Source organism: Lissotriton helveticus, chromosome 4_1 (assembly GCF_964261635.1).
Source record: "Lissotriton helveticus chromosome 4_1, aLisHel1.1, whole genome shotgun sequence".
NCBI lineage: Eukaryota > Metazoa > Chordata > Amphibia > Caudata > Salamandridae > Lissotriton > Lissotriton helveticus.
The window spans coordinates 1451739650-1451760381 of NC_136063.1; the positions used below are offsets into that span (position 1 = coordinate 1451739650).

General features: G+C 46.7%; 1 protein-coding gene across 3 annotated transcripts in view; it reads left to right on the forward strand.

Annotated features, from left to right (window-relative positions):
• Window positions 1–20732, forward strand: part of EXOC2 (exocyst complex component 2) — a 948514-nt gene that overhangs the window by 220353 nt on the left and 707429 nt on the right. The window lies entirely within an intron of this gene.

A 20732-nucleotide genomic window follows, 5' to 3' on the forward strand; every position in this document is an offset into this window, starting at 1 on the left:
GCAGTGCCCGGCATGTACTGGTGCTGAGGAAAGTGACCTACATGTGGTCCTGTTTTGCCCAATTTACAAGACAGCGAGGAAATATTGGCTCCTTCCACTTATTAGAAACCTCGGTTGTAGGGAGTATCTCCCGATGTACAGAATCTTAAAAACCGATGTTTCAAGCCCAACTGTGTTTGCATTAGCAACATTTCTTACCAATGTCTGGCACACTCGCACCCGCATTCTGAAGTCACAGGCTCCCACTTAATTTTAAGTCCACAATTTTAAATGTAATTCTAATAGTATGAAATTCCTAGAATGGAACAATTTCACATTGTATAAATATGTATTAATTGTTTACAAGGATGATTTTATAATGATTGTATATGCTTTTACTGTATATCTTTTATGGCCATATGGCCGAAATAAAGATTTGGAATTGAATTGAAATAAACGTAATTGTCATTTTCAATGTCAATAGCTCTAATTTGCGTAAATGCGAGACCTATTGCATTGCAAATGATTGTTTTTCTTCCCATTTTGTGCACATCTTTGTCTACAGTCTTGTGTCCAGACGGGCAGTGTGCCAAGAGCCACCAGAGGTGGTGAGTTTGTCAGCCAGATAGACGAAGGTGCTGGTTGCGATAGCTTTGTAAATAATACAGATAATTTTATAGATAGTCGGGGCTGGCAAGGGGTGCCAGTTGAGTTCCCCAAAAATGGAGGTGGCATGATCATATCAATTATGGCCCTAAATAAGGCCTTCTGAGTTTTGTAGGATGTCTTTAAGGGAGGTTAGAGGGTGTGGTTATCGGTCATCCAAAATGGTTACATAGCTCTTTCACATTATCATGGAGCCCAAACAGGTATTTCACTTCCTTAAGTACATATTCTTGTGGAGTAGCCATAATGATAAAGAAAATCATCAATTTCAGACTTGCGCTCATGTGCACAGACATTCATGGCAGAATATTGATGGTTATGAGAGTACTGCACGTCACCACGGTTACTTTGATTAATACCTTTCCCCTAATGTAGACTCCCCACATGTTTTTGAGGGTGTGGCCGTGGTCTGTAGGCATCTCATGGAGTGGTCTTATGGAATGTTGATTTTAACTTAGCCATAGATGGATGACTGATGTAATATATTTACTTTGCACTCTGTCTGATAAAGATCCTGTTTTAATAACTCAACCTTAACCTATGCGTCAAACTTGCCTCTGGCACTTCACGATCCGATGCCCTCATGTACACTATGATCCAAGCCGAGATGCAGACTAGTGCTGTCTCTTCCCCAAAACACAAGTTTAAAAAAAAACTAATTAAAATTTTAGTTTTAACCTGCCTGTGATTGGATATTTTATCACCTGTTTTGTGTTTTAAAATTGTGTTTTTTCCTGCCCATGATTGCTTCCATTTAACGTGTTGAACTGTGGGATTTGCAGTCCAAACTCTGTAGTTTTTCCCTCTCATTGCTGATGACCTTCAGTTTTCCCTCCAAATTTCCCCTTTGCTCTGTGCTAAGACCTGTATGTTAAAACAGTGAACCCCCAGCCACCATTTTGTGTTCACAAGCCAGTGAAACCAGCCCCCCTGCCTCCCCCCCAGCAACAGGGATATTCTACATCAGAGGGTGCTTCTGTGAGCTGTTTAAACTGTATTTACTAGGGACTGTGCACTTCGTTTTTCACCTGTCGAGGGAGTAACGTTTTATTCAAACATTATTGTTAGATTTCAAGTTAGTGAGGCCTTTACCTGCAGAAGTCCAAAGTGTTGATTGAGCTTGTCTGTCTCCTAGGAGATTCTGAACAGGAAAAGCAGCTTCCAACTTCCTGGCCAGGAAACCTTGTCTGAGGTCGCTGGGACCTTATATGGTCTGATATTGTTTGGTACATGTGTACACTGATTGGTGGTTGTATCTGATGTTTCTATTGGATTAGGGTTAGTATCCTCATTGGTTGGGTATTTGAGTGTTCTGATTGGTTTCTGGCTCTGTGATTCAATCAATGTAGGGTTGGGACTAGGGCTAGGGTTATGATTTCTATTGGAATTAGGGACTAGGGTTTCCTGTGTTATTGGTTGTTGGGACTAGGGTGGGACTAGGGCTAGGGTTAGACTTTTAATTGGAAGTAGCGATTAGGGCTTCTGGTGTGATTGGTTGCTGGACTGGTAATGGGACTAAGAGTAGGGTTAGGCTTTCTATTGGAAGTAGAGACAAGGGCTTCCTGTGCCATTGTTTGCTTGGATTTGGGGTGGGACTACTGGTAGGGCTAGGGCCTCTATTGTACGTAGATATTAGGGTTTTGAACTGATTGGGTGCTTGGACTAGGGCAAAGATTGGCTGTAAGGTCCTGGTCTCCTATTGGTTCTAGATTTTTAGGGCTAGTGTTGTGATTGGATAGTGTTAGGGCTAGGGTTCCCATTGGCTGACGGGGTCACCTGATTAATAGGGCTATAAAAGGCCAGGCTTATGGCGGAGAGGACAAAGGCAGTTGCCTGTTTGAGCCTGTTCGAGACTGACCAGGGCCTGGGCCAGGGCCAGAAATGCTGCCCAATATACATACCTCCATCATGCATCTATATACTTTCAATGTACTTATGGATCTATATATTTATCACTTTCTTCTAATTTAGCATTTTTCAATGCACTTCCCTATTTCTCAGCCTATACTTCGCTCAATATATCCTCTACATCCACTCTCTCATTTAACTCCAAACCCCATACCACTACTATGAACCCCAAAATAACCCTTTCTAGACTCTCTCCTACTCTACCCCTCCTTGCATCATCTTACACCTCTTTTATTATACCGATCCCCCAAAACAAACCTTTCTAAACTCTTCCCTCTTTTTTACCCCTCCCCAACCCTTCTCAATCCAAATAACTGACTAACATATCCACCACTAAAATTACTTTCATGTTTCACCATACTAATTCAACACTAATCCTGATGGGTTCCAGAGTAGCGTGCTACTTGCGCTTCAAAACCCCATCAGGGGTAGGAAGCGCTATATAAATAGAAATCTCTTTCCCTTCACTATCCTGCCACTACCCGTCTCTACCCAAATAACTGAATAACATATCCACTACTCAAATTACTTCAGATTTTACTACACTAATTTTCAACACTAATCCTTTATGAGTTCCTGAGTGGCGTGCTACTTGCCAGAAAAGCGCTTCAGCATCCATCAGGGGTAACAAGTGCTATATGAATGCAAACCTTTCTTCCCCTTTTATCCCTCCGCTATCCTACTCCAAATAACTGACTAATATCCTCCACTGAAATTACTTTCATATTTCACCATATTAATTCACCACTAATCCTTTATGAGCTTCCTGAATAGCATGTTTCAACACCCCATCATGGGTAACAAGCGGTTTATAAATACAAACCTTTTTTTCCTCCTCTATCCTTCTGCTATCATTCCAAATCCAAATAACCGACTAACCTATCCACCACTTAAAATGTACTTGCATTTTTCACTATACTAATTCAACACTAATCCTCTATGGGTCCCGGAGTAGCGTGCTACCCACCGAAAAAGCGATTAGACGCCTCGTCAGGGGTAGTAAGCGCTATATAAATGCAATTACAATACAATACAATACTACACAGGAAACATTTAAAGTTCTTACAAGGGGATGCACAATTGACAAACTTTCCAAAGTACTAATGGTGCTGCAAATGCAACTACAGAAATTAGAGCGAACTCTAATTGAGTAAACAGATAAATAAGGTAAAGAGCATGACTCCAAACACCTTAAAGGGTTGATCTGAAAGAGACACGTTAGTGATAGATTCCTTACCTTAGAATATCCCCAGGCGTCAGACTGGATCCGGAAATTTTTGCGTAGCAATACCCCTGCGCGTCAGTAGGCGTCGACCGCGGCTCCGCGTACTTCGTCGGCGTCGTTAGCGCCAGAATGACGTCGTCGGAGTACTTAGACGCCGCCCATGCGCGCTGACGTCAGTTCTTCTTTTTTCCGCGCCAGCTAGTGCACATCCGGAGAAGCTCTACCCCTTGTCATTTTTTGACTAAACTTTTTGATCTTTTTGATCATTTCTTTCTTCGAGTCTTCGACTCTATCGGTGCCGGTAGGGATGCCCGGGTTCAAACCCTGTTCGAAGTGCGGACCTCCATTGCCAGTGCCTGAAGTGCTTAGGCCTCGACCACGACGACCGCACCTGCCCCGACTGCCGGGCCCTGACGTCTAAGGCTAGGCGGGAGCGGTCCCGCAAGCGACTCGAGCTCCGGCAGTCGGCCCGCGCCGTTCCAGGTCCCGGTCCCACGGGAGGTCGAGGGACCGGTCGCGGGGTCGGAGTCATCGCAGCTCCGGGAGTGGACATCGGTCGTCGGGATCCAAGTCCTCAGGTAAGAGGCATGAGAGGTCGGAGAGGCGTCATCGTTCCTCCGACCCACCCTGACGCTCGCACGATGCGGCCGGGGGCTCGGGCGACACCGCCCACGCGGCTCCGAGGGAGTCGCAAGCGTCGCCGCCTGCCCCACACCTTCGGGTCCCTGGGCACGGCGCGTCTCCTGAGGAGATCGAGAGGTACCCCATGACCATGAGGACACTCCCTCCCCAGCCGGGTTCCGTGGCGCCTTCCGGTCCAACGGCCCCGGCTGGAGGCCCTAGCGGGTCGGGTGCTTCGGGCCCGACGCCGCCGGCGACTTCGGTCCCGGCGCCTCAGGACCTCACGGGATCCGCTTCCGGATCCGGGTCGTCGCCAGTCGACCTCACGACCCCACCGGCGCCGGCCCCGAGGGTGTCGCCCCCGGCGCCCACTGTGGACGCCGTCCCTAATCTTCCCTCCGGTCTGACTCTGGCGCCGGAGCGGCGCCGCTGGGCGCCACTTCCGACGGCCTTTGGGGATTTCTATTTCCATGAGGAGGCCCAGTCTGTTGACCCTGTTTTACAGGAGACTGGTGACGAAGGTGATTGGGAGGGGTCTGAGGACCCTCTGGCACAGGAGTGCCAGTCTCAAGAGGACTGGACATATGAGCTTGGGGAGGCCAGTGGTATTGACACCTCGCCAGACACTGGATTTGTCTCCCCTCCCACCGTGGCTACGGAGGAGGGGGCTGCTTACAGCGTAGTGTGGACGAGGGCAGCCAAGGCCTTAAACCTTGAGCTCCCCGTCGAGGCCGTGAGGACTCACCTCCTCACTGAGGTTCTTAAACCGCAGGAAAGCTCCAGTGAGCCTCTGCTGCCGTTTAATGAGGCCTCATGTGACGTTCTTCTGGGCACTTGGTCCAAGCCCGCCACAGGTCCGCCTGTGGATAGGAACGTGGCCAGACGCTACCGCCCAGCTCCGAGCGACCCTTGCTTTTTGTCCACCCATCCCACCCCCGAGAGCCTGGTTATCCAGGCCTCCACTTCCCAGACCACATTCCCGACGGCCCCGCCCGATCGGGAATCCAAGAGATATGAACAGTTTGGGAAGAAAGTGTTCTCGTCCCTGAGTTTGGGGCTGCGGTCTGTCAATACCGCTTGTCTCTTGGGCCGCTACACCCACACCCTGTGGGACACGGTCGCGGACGTGCTGCCACAATGCCCGAAGCAGGTCCGGGCTAAACTCGCCCAAGCCCTTGTGGAGGGTCGAGATGCGGCGCTATATTCCATCCGGTGTGGGCTGGATACCACGGACTCACTGGGCAGGGCGATGGCAACGACGGTGGCGGTTAGACACCACGCCTGGTTGAGGTCCGCCAACTTTTCGGGCGATGTCCAGGCCACTCTCCTGGACATGCCGTTCGATGGCCGTCGCCTTTTTGGCGACAAGGCAGACCATGCGCTGGAGCGCTTTAAGGACTCCAGGGCCACAGCCAAGTCCTTAGGCCTCTCGGCCACGCGCCAGCAATCGGGTGCCTTTCGCTCCTTTAGTGGCCACGGAAGGGGCGTCCCCACACGTGCTGCCAGCCACGCACCACAGAATGTCCAACAGCGCGGTGGCGGCCGTGGAAACCGCCGTGGCGGCGGTCGGGTTCAACGGCGAGGCCAGTCCACACCTCCCTCCGCAGCACCTACCTCAAAACCTTCTGAGTTTTCAGACCCATGTGACGCCAGTGGGGGGCAGGGTGCGCCATCACCACTTCCACTGGCGCACTGTCACGTCGGACAGGTGGGTGCTGCAAATCGTCCGAAGGGGCTACTCCCTCCCCTTCGAGGCGACCCCTCCAGCCATGCCACCGCAATTCCACCGCGTGTCGGGGAATCACTTGCAACTTCTGCAAGAGGAAGTCACGGCCCTCTTGGCCAAGGGGGCCATCGAGCGCGTTCCTGGGCCAGAAGTAGGGTGTGGTTGTTATTCCCACTACTTTCTGGTACCCAAGTAGGGCAAAGGGGGCCTACGCCCTATCTTGGACCTACGGAACGTCAACGGCTTCCTCCGACAAGAGAAGTTCAAGATGCTGACTTTGGCTCAGGTCTTAGCTGCCCTGGACCCCGGAGACTGGATGGTAGCGTTGGACTTGCAGGACGCTTATTTTCACATCCCCGTCCTGCCGGCCCACCGGCGTTACCTGCGGTTCACGGTAGGCCACGAGCACTTTCAGTTTACCGTGCTCCCCTTTGGCCTTACCAGCTCCCCACGGCTGTTCACGAAGGTGATGGCGGTGGTCGCAGCTCATCTGCGCAGGTTAGGGGTGTCAGTCTTCCCCTACCTCGACGACTGGTTGTTGAAGGCGGGCTCGCCCCAGACAGTCGTCAGCCACCTCCAGACTACGGCCGATCTCCTGCACTTGCTGGGGTTCTCCATCAATGTGCCGAAGTCGCACCTGTGTCCCTCTCAGAGGCTCCTCTTCATCGGAGCGGTTGTAGACTCGGCGCAATTTCGGGTTTACCCTCCCGAACAGCGGGTTCGGGATATTCAGGCTCTGATTCCAATCTTTCAGCCTTTATCCAGAGTCTCGGTCAGGTTGACGCTGCGGCTTCTGGGGCTGATGGCCTCCTGCATTCTTCTGGTGCATCACGCCCGGTGGCGGATGCGGGCTCTGCAGTGGGACCTGAAGTTTCAGTGGGCCCAGCATCAGGGCAACTTGTCCGATCACGTCTTGATCTCGGAGGGCACTGCAAGACAGTTGCAGTGGTGGCTCACGGACCGCGATTGGGTCAGTGGCAGATCCCTCTCCCTTCCCCACCCAGAGCACGTAGTTGTGACGGACGCGTCCCTCCAGGGCTGGGGTGGCCACATGGGAGAGGCGGAGATCAGAGGACTCTGGTCTCCGGCGGAGGCCCGGCTCCACATCAACCTGTTGGAGTTACGGGCGATTCGTCTAGCACTGAAGGCATTCCTCCCCTCTGTCTGGGGGAGTGTAGTGCAGGTGTTCACGGACAACACCACCGCCATGTGGTACTGCAACAAACAGGGCGGGGTGGGGTCGTGGACCCTATGCCAGGAGGCTCTGTGCCTCTGGCAGTGGCTGGAACGTCAGGGCGTGACCCTGGTGGTTCAACACCTGGCAGGTTCTCTGAATACCAGGGCGGACGAACTCAGCCGTCGGTGCATGATGGATCACGAATGGCGTCTGAGCTCGGACGTGGCGCAAGGCCTCTTTCAGCTGTGGGGAGAGCCTTGGTTAGATCTATTCGCCACCGAAGAGATCGTGCAATGTCATCGGTTCTGCGCGTTGGAATTTCCAAGGCGGCACTCGCTCGGAGACGCTTTTCGTCGCGAGTGGAGTTGCGGTCTATTGTACGCCTTTCCGCCTATACCACTTCTGCCCAGAGTGCTGAAGAAGATCAGGCGCGACCGGGCCCAGGTTATCCTTGTGGCTCCGGACTGGGCACGAAGATACTGGTATCCCGAGCTACTCAGCATGTCAGTCGATCCCCCGATTCGTCTGCCTCTTCGGGAGGACCTTCTGTCGCAGCAGCAGGGGACGGTCCTCCACCCGAACCTGTCCAGTCTCCACCTACAAGCTTGTAGAGTGAGCGGCGACAGTTGAGGCCATTTGACTTGCCTCCCGAAGTCTGTAATGTCATTCTGGCAGCCAGGCGTCCCTCCACAAAGTCGGTATACGCCTGCAGGTGGAACAGATTTGTGGCATGGTGCACAGCAAAGGCTGTGGACCCACTCTCTGCCCCCCTTTCTGAGGTTCTCCTCTTCCTTCTTTCTCTTGCCCAGCAGGGCTCTGCTCTGGGCACTGTCAAGGGCTACCTTTCTGCCCTTTCTGCCTTCTTAAGGCTACCTGATCAGCCTTCTTTGTTCAAGTCCCCTATTGTAAATAGATTTCTTAAGGGCATCACGCACATGTTCCCTCCTGTTCCTTTCGTGATGCCCCAGTGGGACTTGAACCTTGTTCTTACTTTCCTGATGTGCGCTCCCTTTGAGCCACTTCACAACTGTCCTCTTCGCCTTCTTACTCTGAAGACTGCTTTCCTGGTTGCCATCACCTCTGCCAGGAGAGTGAGTGAGCTCCAGGCCCTTTCTTGTACTCCACCTTTCCTTTCTATCCATCCGGACAAGGTTGTGTTGCGTACTAAGCCATCTTTCCTGCCCAAGGTTGTCTCAGCCTTCCACATCGGGCAGTCCATCACCTTGCCAACCTTCTTTCCGCCTCCGCATCCCTCTAAAGAGGAAGAGCGGCTCCACCGTCTGGACCCAAAACGTGCGGTCTCATTCTACTTGGATCGCACACGCCAGTTCTGGGTGGATGACCAACTCTTTGTTGGTTACGTGGGCGCTAAGAAGGGGAAGGCGGTACACAAGCAGACCATCTCCCGGTGGATCATCTTGTGTATCCAGGCATGTTACTCCATGGCTAAGAAGGAGCCTCCTGTTGGATTGAGGGCTCATTCCACTCGGGCCACGGCGACTACAACTGCCCTTGGCCGGGGAGTGCCCTTGCAGGACATTTGCCAGGCAGCTACGTGGGCCTCGCTGCACACGTTCGCACGACACTACTGCCTGGACAGTCAAGTCCGGAGGGATGGCTTCTTTGGCCGTTCCGTCCTCCAGGACTTTCTGGTGTGATTATTGGTTCGCAGACCCACCACCGGGGTTGGTATTGCTGGGGTATCTATTCTAAGGTAAGGAATCTAACGTGTCTCTTTCAGATGCACAAGTTACTACTGTGAACTTTGACATTTATTTATTTTTTCTGGTAACCACATTTTTGCAGACATGGGTATACAGAATAAAATGGTATATATAATGGCTCTACACCAGTGTGTTTTGAGGCTCCCCTTTAAACATAATCAATCATTTGTGATAATATATCAATTTTTGGAAGATTATCTGTCTTCTAGTGCGTTAACATCTAATTATTGGATGGTGGCAGCTATTGGGGCAACACCTCTCCTTGTGTATCCTAATAATAAGGAAACCTTTTAACACCAATAATTCTCAAGCATATGCCTGTTAATAACTAATGCTATAGCGTTTGAAAAACGATCATGAATGATTTATGACATCCTATGGTTAAATTATCATGGTAATCTCTACATGACCTTCGCACCAGTCAGTTATTTGATCTCCCTGTGTATTCTAACAATAAGGAAACCTTATAAGTTTTGTAAAGTTTTGATAATTCTCAGGCATATGCTTATCAATGATTAATGTGATACCGCTTGAAAAACGACCATGAAGGATTTATGATATTATACCATCATGGCAATATCTATATGACCGTGTAACCAACTAGCCACTTCAAAAGGGCCCCCGCATTAGTCAGTTATGTGACCTTCCTGTACTGACGTGATGCTCGTCTGCACCACGTGACTGTGGTCTTCCGATCACATGATCGGGGAATGCCCTGGTTGGACGAGCGCGCACGAAGCTTAAATTGCGTGAACGCTCTCCCGGCATTGTTCCTGGGATGATTTAACGTTCGTAAATCAAGTTGGTACGGTAAGGAGAGGGCCCGCGGATGTTGTCTTCCTTGCTGCCGGTTCTCCGGTTTTTTCACTGTCGTGCTCGAGGCACAATACGAATAGTTGTGACAAGGGCGATGGGGTCACAATGTTAGGTTGCGTGCAATACATCGCTTTCGAAATGTGAGTGACTCTGGGGACTGAACATTTTTGAAAGGGTATTATACTACACCTCTTTAGACTATATTAGTCTGGGACCCAAGTCACTAACAACAGTCACGGCTAGAGTTGGGTGAATGTAGATTCTTTCACTGTGTACAAATAGGGTTCATCCTATTTAGATCTGTGCTGTGGATATCCTTTTGTTGCTTTTGAGTAAAATTGTACTTTGGAGGGATTATAACTCCGCTAAGTAAGGAAAGCTCATCATTGAAATGTGACTTCATGGGCATGTTATTCCTGTACTTATTGCACCTAAATGATCTACAGGTTGATACTACAACCGACAGCCAGGCGGAGGATTGCCTTTTCAGCTGGTACGAGTGAGCATAGCTGATCCAGGGTTAAAAAAAAACCTCCTTTCTTTTGTTATACATGTGGTAAACTGGTGGAGGACAAGAACAAAAAAATTGTTTATAAAAAAGAAGTCTAACATTTAAAAAAAAATTCGGGTTCAGAATGGGTCCTAATTATACTATATTTTATTTTGTTTTTTCAACTCGGCAGCTTCCTGTTTTAAAGATGTCTGAAGTGGGTGCAACAACAGAGTGTTAACCCTGATGAATCTGCCATAATGTCTATTGGGCAGTGAAACATGTCGGTTGCAGGTAGTGGTATGCGGCAATAAGCTACCAGCCTTTTTATCTCAGCAGTGCATACCTCAGTTAGTAATAAAGTGGTTCAGGAGGTCTGACTGTTGATTTTACTCTCACTCTGTTTTGTTTGTTTTAGGAGCCATGCTCTAAGCTCCTTGCTTTGCACCTTTTCTTGTAAATGTAAATGTAAATGTACATGTATTTATATAGCGCAAATCACCGACCCGGTATCTAAGCGCTTGCTTAGGGAACCCGTCCTGGTATTCCCCTGTGAGATACCCCGGCAGGGTATCCACAAGGTGAAAGCCAGGCATCCGGTCACGAGGGATCGTAGTGGAGATTAAGCAAGCTATTGCCCAGAGTCGCAGAGTGTGACCCCGTGAGTCGAGTAGGCACCGGAGCGAGAATTGTCGAGTCCGTGGAATTTTTGAGCCCGAGACCCGCCGAGGCGGGGAATCGAACCCTGGTCCACGGCCGATCTCAGCTTCCGGGTCTGCCGCCTCTAACCACTGAGCCACGCTTCTTCACTTCTTTAATCCTTTTTTCACTTGTTCACAAATTCTGGAATAGGAACGGCCACCTATGATGAGAAAGGGGCAAAGTATTTGGTAAACATCTGACCAGATCGCCCCGAGGGTGTTCGCCCGTGAGGTGCCTTCCTCTCAGCCACACATTTTTTCTGTATCAGTTTTGTATGTGTGGGTGTATGTATGGTCCTATTTAGGGCTGACATTTTTAGGTTGCGCCGAGTTGAAAATACAGTAAACCCCCCTTAATTATTAGTATTTACAAACTATGTGTTTGTTTGGGACAGTGAGGCATTAGAGACAATGAATACCTAAACATAGAAACAAGAAGATGTATATCCAGAATTTTACGATTGAAAATTCCAGTGGAGATGGTTCTCATGCCCGTTAGATAATTGCTAACTTGAGTCCTGGGTACAGGGATTTTTGGATTGAATTTCAAAAGCTAAAAGCCAGAAAGGAGGTGATTTCTAGTGACAGTGATGAGAAATCCTCTTGCTCATCCAGAAGGTCCCATAAAAGAAGATCACCACATACTCATTCTTCTGAGGACGATCCAGGAAAGGCCCTTAAAAAGACCACTCAAGGGTCTCATGGGCGCCGTCCCTCAAAATCGCCTCAGACATGAAAAGTAGATGAAGGGACAAGATTTGGCGGATAAAACTGCAAAAAAGCGAGTTCTGCGCTGCCTAAGACACCCCCTCAGGTCAGGCACTCCTTCAAAAAGCCTACTACAGTGCCTCCTCAAGTAAAAACGTTGACGAAATCCTCATCGTCGACGGGACTGTCGACGAAGAAACAATCTGTCGTCGACGAAGGTTGAGATTACCCTGCTACCAAAGAAGGTCTTAGGGTCCACAGCGGAGTTGGGGGCTCCGTCGATGAAGTCACTGTCGAAGATTTTATCACCGTCGACGACAATTTCGACACCGGTATCATTGACTACAGCGTCGAAGACAATTACGGTGATGACGATGGCGGGGTCGTCGAAGACTATGACGACGACAGTAACCATGTCGTCGACGGCAGCTACACCATTGCTGATGGTTTCCAGGTTACCGCCGACGGCTGCAACTTCCACGACTGTGTCGTTGGCGGTTTCGTTGGCGGTCTCGTCGAGGGAAAAAACACCGGACAGGGCAGAAAGCGCTAGGAAAAGGAGAATTACGTCTGAAATCACATCTCCTAGCAAAGTTACACCTCTTTTGCCATCTCACCTGCTAGAAGAGCAGGATTCTGAGTAAGAAGACAAAGGACCTTATGGCTATGCAAGTAGCCCATCCCAGCTGCACATTACGTGTCAGGAGGACGACTTTGATGAGGAATATGGGGAACATCAATTCCTTCCTCAGGAGCAATACCACCATATTTATCAGGAGGAAATGATTTGCATGCTGTCCTCTTTGTTGACGGACGTACAATTCATGTTGGCTGACTACAGCAAGAGATTTCCACCAGCTTCTGTATCTCAAGAAATGCCATCAGCTGTTCCTCGCCCACGATCTATACCATCTACTCCGGTGAGGAGCCCAGCTGTGCTGGCGGAACCCTTCCAGAGATCGCCTCCACCAATCCCTCAACAGGATCCGATTACTACAGACGACCAAGAGGAAGGAGAAATTGCAGATCCTAATAGGGAATGGGATGACTACCTCATTCTCACGCCCTCTTATCCCTCTCCGGTACCCGTTGACTCCCCACCAGAGGATATTGATGGATTTTATAACTTACTGGAAAGAGCTGCAAAAAGATTTGACCTACTTATGCCAGCTACACAGACGGAGTGTTTTTAATATGATTTTAAAGAGCCATATAGGAAGTCAGTGAGGGCCATCCCGTTAATAAGTCACATATGGGAGGAAGTGTATGCAAGAAAGGAGAGGGGTACCCCCGACTAGAGTTCCTAATTTCGGGATATATGGCCGTGTGTCAATACAATAATTAGGAACAAGATAAAAGGGCGGATAATTACTGACAAGAAAGAAGGAACACTAAATCATCAGAAAAGTGTACGGTACAGTTAAGTTTTATATATTTTTATTGAACAATCATATATCAAAAATAGGGAGGGAGAAACCAATATCTCTTATACATTCATTATGATTTGGTCTCCGTCTTATTTGTATAATCTACAACAGCATGAAGTTATGCATATTTGTTTCTATAGACAGTTTGTTTGAGATTTGCATTTGTAGTGCTGTATAGAAGATTACATTAAAAAACATGGCTAAAGATTTGAGTGTTACTATGCGCGTTTCGGCTATTTAGCCTTCATCAGGAAGCCATGATGAATAGTTCTGAAGTACCTGTGCACCCACAAAAAAAGAAAAATAGAGAAAAAACATATGTATGAGATAACGGTTCCTGTCAATGTCAGTATAGAGTCCTAAACTATTTACAATCTAAAGTTTAAAAACATCACATCTTTTCAAAAAATTGATGAGATGACGGTTAAAAGGAAAACAGTACTAAGATAAATACCAATACATCATTTCTATCTAATACACATATTTACAACTATTTACATGGTATTCTATGCACAATGTTTGTATATATATGAATTTTCACAAATTTAAAACGGGAACCGTTTTGACGTAACCTACATTATTTTACATCTACTAGTAGTCATACCTTGTCTGTACATTTATATACATTTAGAGTTAATTGACTGGTGTATTAGGCATGCCTTCAAGGATGGTTGTTACAATTACATGCACTTTTACATAGTAAGGGCCATGATGGTGGAGCCAAATTATATATACTTTTGTGAACCTATTGTCAGTTATGAGAGTTAGAAAACTGAGATAGATCAAAACCCCAAGAGGCACCTAGGTGGAAGGTAGGCAACCTTAGGTAAATTTAGAAGGGGGGGGTTTAGGAAAGGAAGAGAAGAAAGGATAGAGGATAAAGGATAAAAGCTCACCCGAAACTTATTGATGTAACGTCCTGCAATGTAGGCACGGAGGAATTTGGTGGACACTGTTCGGTTGCCAGTTGAGGAAGATAAAGTTCTAATTGAATGAGGCGAGAGGTGATTTATTATTGTTAGAGCATAAATTGGAGACACAGTAAAACTATATAACTGTGACATATAGTAGCGAGGAGTACCTATATGTTAACGGGATAGATGACAATCTTTAGTAGTGGGGTTGTGCGTAAATGGCCTTCCTCGCAATGACCATGAACCTGTAGGCAGTATAAGAGATTACATCACATGGTTGAAAAGATTATTTGGTTGTATGGTCACAGTAATGGACACGAGATATACTGAGGGCAGGGCAGGAAAGGGGGCAAAACGGGACCCGGGGTGAAAAAAGAAAACATTATGCAATTATTTAAGAGCACTTCGTAATACCTATCTGTAGGTATGGTGGGTCCTCCGTTTGGAGAGGTCACTGGATGTTAGGTACTGCAGGATAGAGTGGCAATAATGGCACTAATAAATCGTACCTATGGAGATAGAAAGCGATGCTCGCTTGGTTAGTCCAAGGGTTAACTGAATGGACTAATGTAGTTACTCGTGGGAACTGAAACAGAACGAGCGTACCTTGTGTTAATCACTGGTGTATTAGCTGATAACAGGTCCTCTCTGCTTACAGTAGAAAGACTGATAGCAGGTGGAGCAAGACTCTCGTGTTGTAGGTCTAGGAACAGGGGGGAACACTTGAGGTTAATCGAGTGTTATTTTGTTGGCAGAGATCGTCTGAGATTAATTAAGACCGCGCAAAATTACCTGTATGGGCGGTCCGGTGCGCTTCCCACTGGTGGGTATTTAATGTTTTGCGAGCCTATAGGGAGGAAGGACTTAAGGTCATGAAAACAAGCCACAGTAACACTAGTACTCTTCAGGTTGGAAAAGAAGTACAAGCCCCCAGAGGACGCTCCAGCCTGTTTGGTAGGCCATCCTAAACCGGATTCCGTTATTTTCCAAGCAGCTCAACGTAAATCCAAAAATCAATCAGCACCCATTAGAACACCGCCGGGTAGAGACGCCTAGATAACGCCGGTAAACGTTTCTCCTCCATGTCAGCTCTGTTGGTCAGAGGGGCTAATGCCCTTGCCTTATTGGGCAGATATGACAGACCGATGCGGTGTGACCTGGCTCTGTATATGGATCAGCTTCCAGAGGAAAGTAGACCAGAGGGAAAGAAAATTCTCCAGGAGAGTGGGAGAGCTTCTGCAGAAGTAATAGATTGTGCGATGGATTTCGCAACTACAGCTTTCAGATCGCTGGGGGGTGCAGCAGTTTTGCACCATCAAGGATGGCTACGAGCAACCTCATTTAGACAGTAGGTCCAAAATAAGAGCCTGGACCTTCCTTTCAATGGAGAGGCATCATTTGGAAAGCATATAGATGATGCGCTGCAGGATATCAAGAAAGATACCGATACAGCGAAGGCTCTAGGGACTTCAATATCGGAAAGTGCCCTTTAGAGGAGCCAGAGGAAGAGGCCTTGCATCCTACAGAGAAGGATACCAACAATACAGATACCCCTCTTGCGCTACATCTTCCCATACTGTCAGGGGTATGTTAAGCAACAGTCAGGGGCGTACTCTAGATCTGCCCCCAGAGGAAAAATAGGTTATCAGGGAAAAGACGCCTCAAGGTGTCAATGACGAGCTTCAGGCTCCGGGTATTTTTATTCCCTCCTCTCCAGAAGTTCCCCTAGGTGACAGCACTAGCTCTTCCTCAAAGAGCTTCTACAATGTGCAGAAGAAACATCAGAAGAATTAGCTACAGATTACACTTCTGCTGCCATTATTCTCTACCTATGTGCAGGATCTCGGAACCCATCTTGGACAATAATTTCATAAAGGGAACATATGCATAGATCACTAGATATTCTGTTATTTTTTAAGTAATTCCCTTTAGAGTGAGCATTTTCAATATAGTATCCATTAGCTCATAAGACACTTGAAATTCCCCTTCCAAACAGAAAAAATAAAGCTTGTATGGTGCATCTAGGCATTGCCTGATACAGCGACAATTTTGGCATCACTCCTTTGAGCGATCCAGCTCCACTGTCCTAGAATGCACAGCCTTGCCTTCTGCAGTTAATTTGTCTGCTCTGTGGAGTGAGCATCCCATAATATAGCTACATAGTTTTTAGTTAGATAGTTATCACAAATATTGAAGTACCTGTTATGAGATCTGCTACTGAATTTGCTCCTTTTTTTTGGAAGTAGGAAATGTATTGTTATTTTTGCCAATGAGTGTTTCTCTTGATCTGATTACTTTCCAGCCATAATCCTGGTTTTCAGTGATAACTTCTTCTTTTGCTTAAAGGAACCAGGAGGACACAATTTGTTTGGTTTGTCTTTCAGATTTAGGTGTGTGACATCTGCAGTAAATGTGATATAAGTGGTTGAATGGGAGAACGGAAGCCTACATCAGGACTAAGATGGCTTTTCTTGGGAAGAGAAGAGGTTTACCTACTTCAAGAACTCACTCATCAGATGTCGTTCTTGCTCCTATTCACCGTCAAGACGTTAATCTTTTAGAGCCTCATCAATGTTAAGGTCCCTTGTTGTTGTAAAAGTCCCTCTCATTATAGCCTTCGCTCTTAGACATGTGTGTAATGGTAGTCTTTGCTCTTTACATCAAGCCTCCACTTGTCTTTGAGGTAAACCTCAATATATGGACCCCATTTATCATAGAAACCGACAAAATAATGATAAAGCCTTCATTATGCTATCTGATCTGAAGCCTCCAGACTCTCATGGAGTATAGATATCTCCCTATACCTTGGAACCTGGAATCGCACGCTATTGCACTGCCTCCAGTGCCAGTACAGCTTCTGACATAGACTTCAGCACCTTTGCAGGAAATATCTTGAAGAACAATCTCATTTTCCGAATAATGGATATCATCTTGCTTGATCGTCCAGACTAGACACTAGATAAGGGAACAGATACTGCACTTTTTGGACAGTTAAGGCATTTAACTTCTGGCAGAGAGAATAGTACCAGCAACAGTTTCTTGGTATTTAGGAACAAAGGCAAAAGCAAAGTGCTAGGAGCAGAGGAAACCAGCAGTCTTCTGCGTTGCTGGTAAAATCTGCAGCCACTACATTTAAGAATTGTTCTACTCACCCTCCACTGGTGGGAGGAAACACATCCAACACTCCCAGAAGGGATAAATATAGCATGAATAATGGGGTCAAACTTTTGTAGTTCTCGCCCAGCATTCCACCAGTTTATAAAGAAATCTTTTCTACTCGTAAAAGTGCCTTTGAAAAATATGCTACCTATATTTTTTGATAAAAACAGAAAGAAGGTCCAAGCCGAAGTTTCAGCTGATAGTAGAGCTCAAGGCCTCACGCACACATTTGCATCAGGAGAAATATATGTGAACTATGGGTTTATATGACATATTCCATACACCAGTCATCAAACATAGGACATTCCTTGACTTCAAGAACATCAGTCAGCTCTGCCACACTAGAATCTGCTCTTCGGCTTCAAGTCTGACTCGAATATCTTTTTCAATTCCATGAGAACTGTAGCTGCTTTTGAGAGACGTCCGAAAAAAATATATTTAACCATATTTAGGTGACTGGCAGAGCAGTGATTACTTTTGTCAATAAGTAATGCAAGGTTTACTGGAGGCACCCAGATTGACCTGCTGCTCCTGAAATGAGAAATCACTACCCACTACAGTAGTTGTCTTTTTAAAAGGAAAGAGCCATCACTACCGTTAGTGCAGCAGTTGTAGGGTTACTGAAACAGACACATAAAGTGGATCGGAGGGCCATATTCCTTGCTAGTATTAGGGCCCAGGTTACCCATGTTGCGCAGGGAATAAGGCCCAAGCAATGGGGGATAAGCAGTGGTGGAGCTGTGGGCTTCTTTCACTTTTCTTTCTTACACAAAGGTGCAGACATCCTGCTCTGGGCCCCGGGCCCAAGAGTGATGGCCCTTTGGACAGAGGAGGAAACCTGCTTCGTAGCGCTGTAGGCATCATCGGTGCTGCAGATGCAGTGGCACAGAGGCCCACGGGTGTGAGGGACCGAATAAAGCCCAAATATGGTTGTTTTGCTATCCTTTCTTGCTCACGTTAGGGCCCAGTGCACTCCTGCTGTGCCAGTGTTGCCCAGGGCATCGTACCAATGGCTCATGGGAGGGGAATACTGAAGCTGAGGAGATAACTTAAATTGAGTTTCAGAGAGATGACAGAGAGGGGAATGGGGATATTTTGGGCCTGTGATATTAACGAACAGCAGAGGAGACTGCGCCCTTCGCAAGGCAATAACAGGCTGTAGTCAAGCAGGTAAATCTGTACTGGGACGAAGGGGTGTGAGGGGTCCACTGCATCACAATCGTGACTGTCGTAGTTTTCAAAAGAGGCCTTTTGCCTTGCTAGCATTAGAGCTGAGGACACCCTGCTGCAAAGTGGAGGCCACACCTGGGAGTTCATTTTATTATGTAAGAGACAGTGTCTGTTTTAGACTTGGAATGATGGCCAGGTATAATGGGAGCAAGGGGTGAAAGAGACAAAGAAGACACCCTGATAATCAGAGCTGCAGCTATCATTAGTGCAGCAGGTGAGGTTGTATTGGCGCTAATGAATTTGAGAGACTCATAACAGCCCATTATGTATGGTAGTGTTTTTGGTCAATTTATGTTTTTGTTTCATGTATTTGCTCTTTCATAATCCCCACATTTAGTGCCGATTTTGAGCTATATAAAAGTACCCCTGAATTGACATATCATAAGCAGGGACCCCTGTGCTCGGCCCTGCCACTCCTGCTACCCCAAGTCTTGCCATGGAAATTTGAAGTGGGCCTAACTTCAAAACATTATCCTTTGGGGGGGCTCGGAGCAAAAAAGTTTGAAGACCCCTCCACTAGAGTATTTTTTAGTGGAGGCGTTAGATCACTTGTTGCAGGACACGGTCATGTTAAGAATTATAATTTTACAAGATGTATTTTTTTAATGCGATATTTTTAATTGCAGTTTCAAGACTTTTTTTCCCCCTCTCATTGGCCTGTTTTGCTGAAAGTCGTATCACCTGTCATTTCCTTGCACTGTGTTTACCTAGAGAACAGGAACACACACATATTTTGAGCCTGGATGTTTTGGTTAGCCAAAACTTGTTTTTTCCTTGCAAGAATCCGCTGATTTATACCTAAATGCTTTTCCTTCCTAAAAGAAAACGGCAAAGTGATCAGACTTTGCAGTTATGTATGCATTTGCTTTATTACTAACGATGCACTTTATAAATGTTTATGGCTTATATTTCCTTAGAACACATTTTTAATCCTTAGTAAATGACTGACAGCGAAAAATGCTGCAGTGGAAAGCCATTACTCTCGCTGAGTTTAGTTAACTTTTAGGAAAGGAAGCTTAAACGTTCATGAATAAAATAAAGGATAATAAGTGTAAGTTACAATCAAAATCTTCATTATGCAGGAAATGTTCAAAAGTTTTGTAAATATAGGATTTATTGTAGTTGGAACTAATATTTTTTGTGTTTATTTTATTGAGGCTATTGAAATAGCATAGTCCTGCCCCAAGGGCAGAAGAGTGCTTGACATATAAAAGGGCAATATGCACGAGACAGTATGAGGTTACTGGGTAGCATGCAAGGATGTTTTCATAGCTCAAGGGGGACATGCATAGAATATGTCAGTTATATTTGTTAGGGTGTAAGGTGTTCATGGAAAGAGTGGAGGGAAAGGAAGGTGGTTAATGACGGGGTAGAATGTCAATTTTTCGATGGCAAATGCAGAGCAAACCTTTAGGTCGAGTTTCTTCCTGAAGATACGCAAGCGCTGATGTTTTTGATTTTTTTTAAAAAAATGCCTTGCAGGGTCTTACGAAGAATGTAAGTGAACAAGTCCCAGGGCCACACTGGGTTCACTGTTTTCATGTTTTATTTAAGTTCCTGTCACGGTTATCAGATGATAATGGGGGGAAGTTGTTCATTTCTACTTTTTAGTCTTGGCTGCACAACGTCTCTTAGAGGTCTGTTTGCATGGATGGAGAGGCTAGACTCTCTGAACGGTCTTTTTGTGGTCATGCAGTTTCTTTCGCATTTGGGACTCTCCAGTGAGATTCGGTTGTCGTTTCAGGGAAAACCAAGCAAGTAAACCCTCCTGCAGGCCTGCTTTAATGCTCCATCACAGAAAGCACCTTAGAGCAGACTTAAGGCAATATCCGTTCCATGAAAGAAGAAAAATTAGAAAAAAGATATACCTTTCTCTGCATATGCGAGTGGCACACAATCCGTACGCAATAATGGGAGTAGTAGGTAGATAAAGTCTAGTAAAGTGATAACTAAATTTAACCTTTAGGCATTGATCATGCACAATGGAGCCAAAGCAAAAGTAATACAAGGAACAATCAAAAATCAGGTTCCTGGCAAACCAAGGACTAGAGTTTTAATAGTGTAACTTTAGGAAAGAAGCAGCACGGTGAGGGATTCGAACATGTCCTTAACTTACGTTTAGGCAGTACAGGGATGTAGCTATCATCAGTGTGGCAGTTGCAGTGGGACCGGAGCCCAGAGACCCTGAGATGCCCAGTCCACCCTCTGTTAATGCCTTTTTTCAGTATCTAACAAATAGATGGGGGACAACTTTGCCTGAC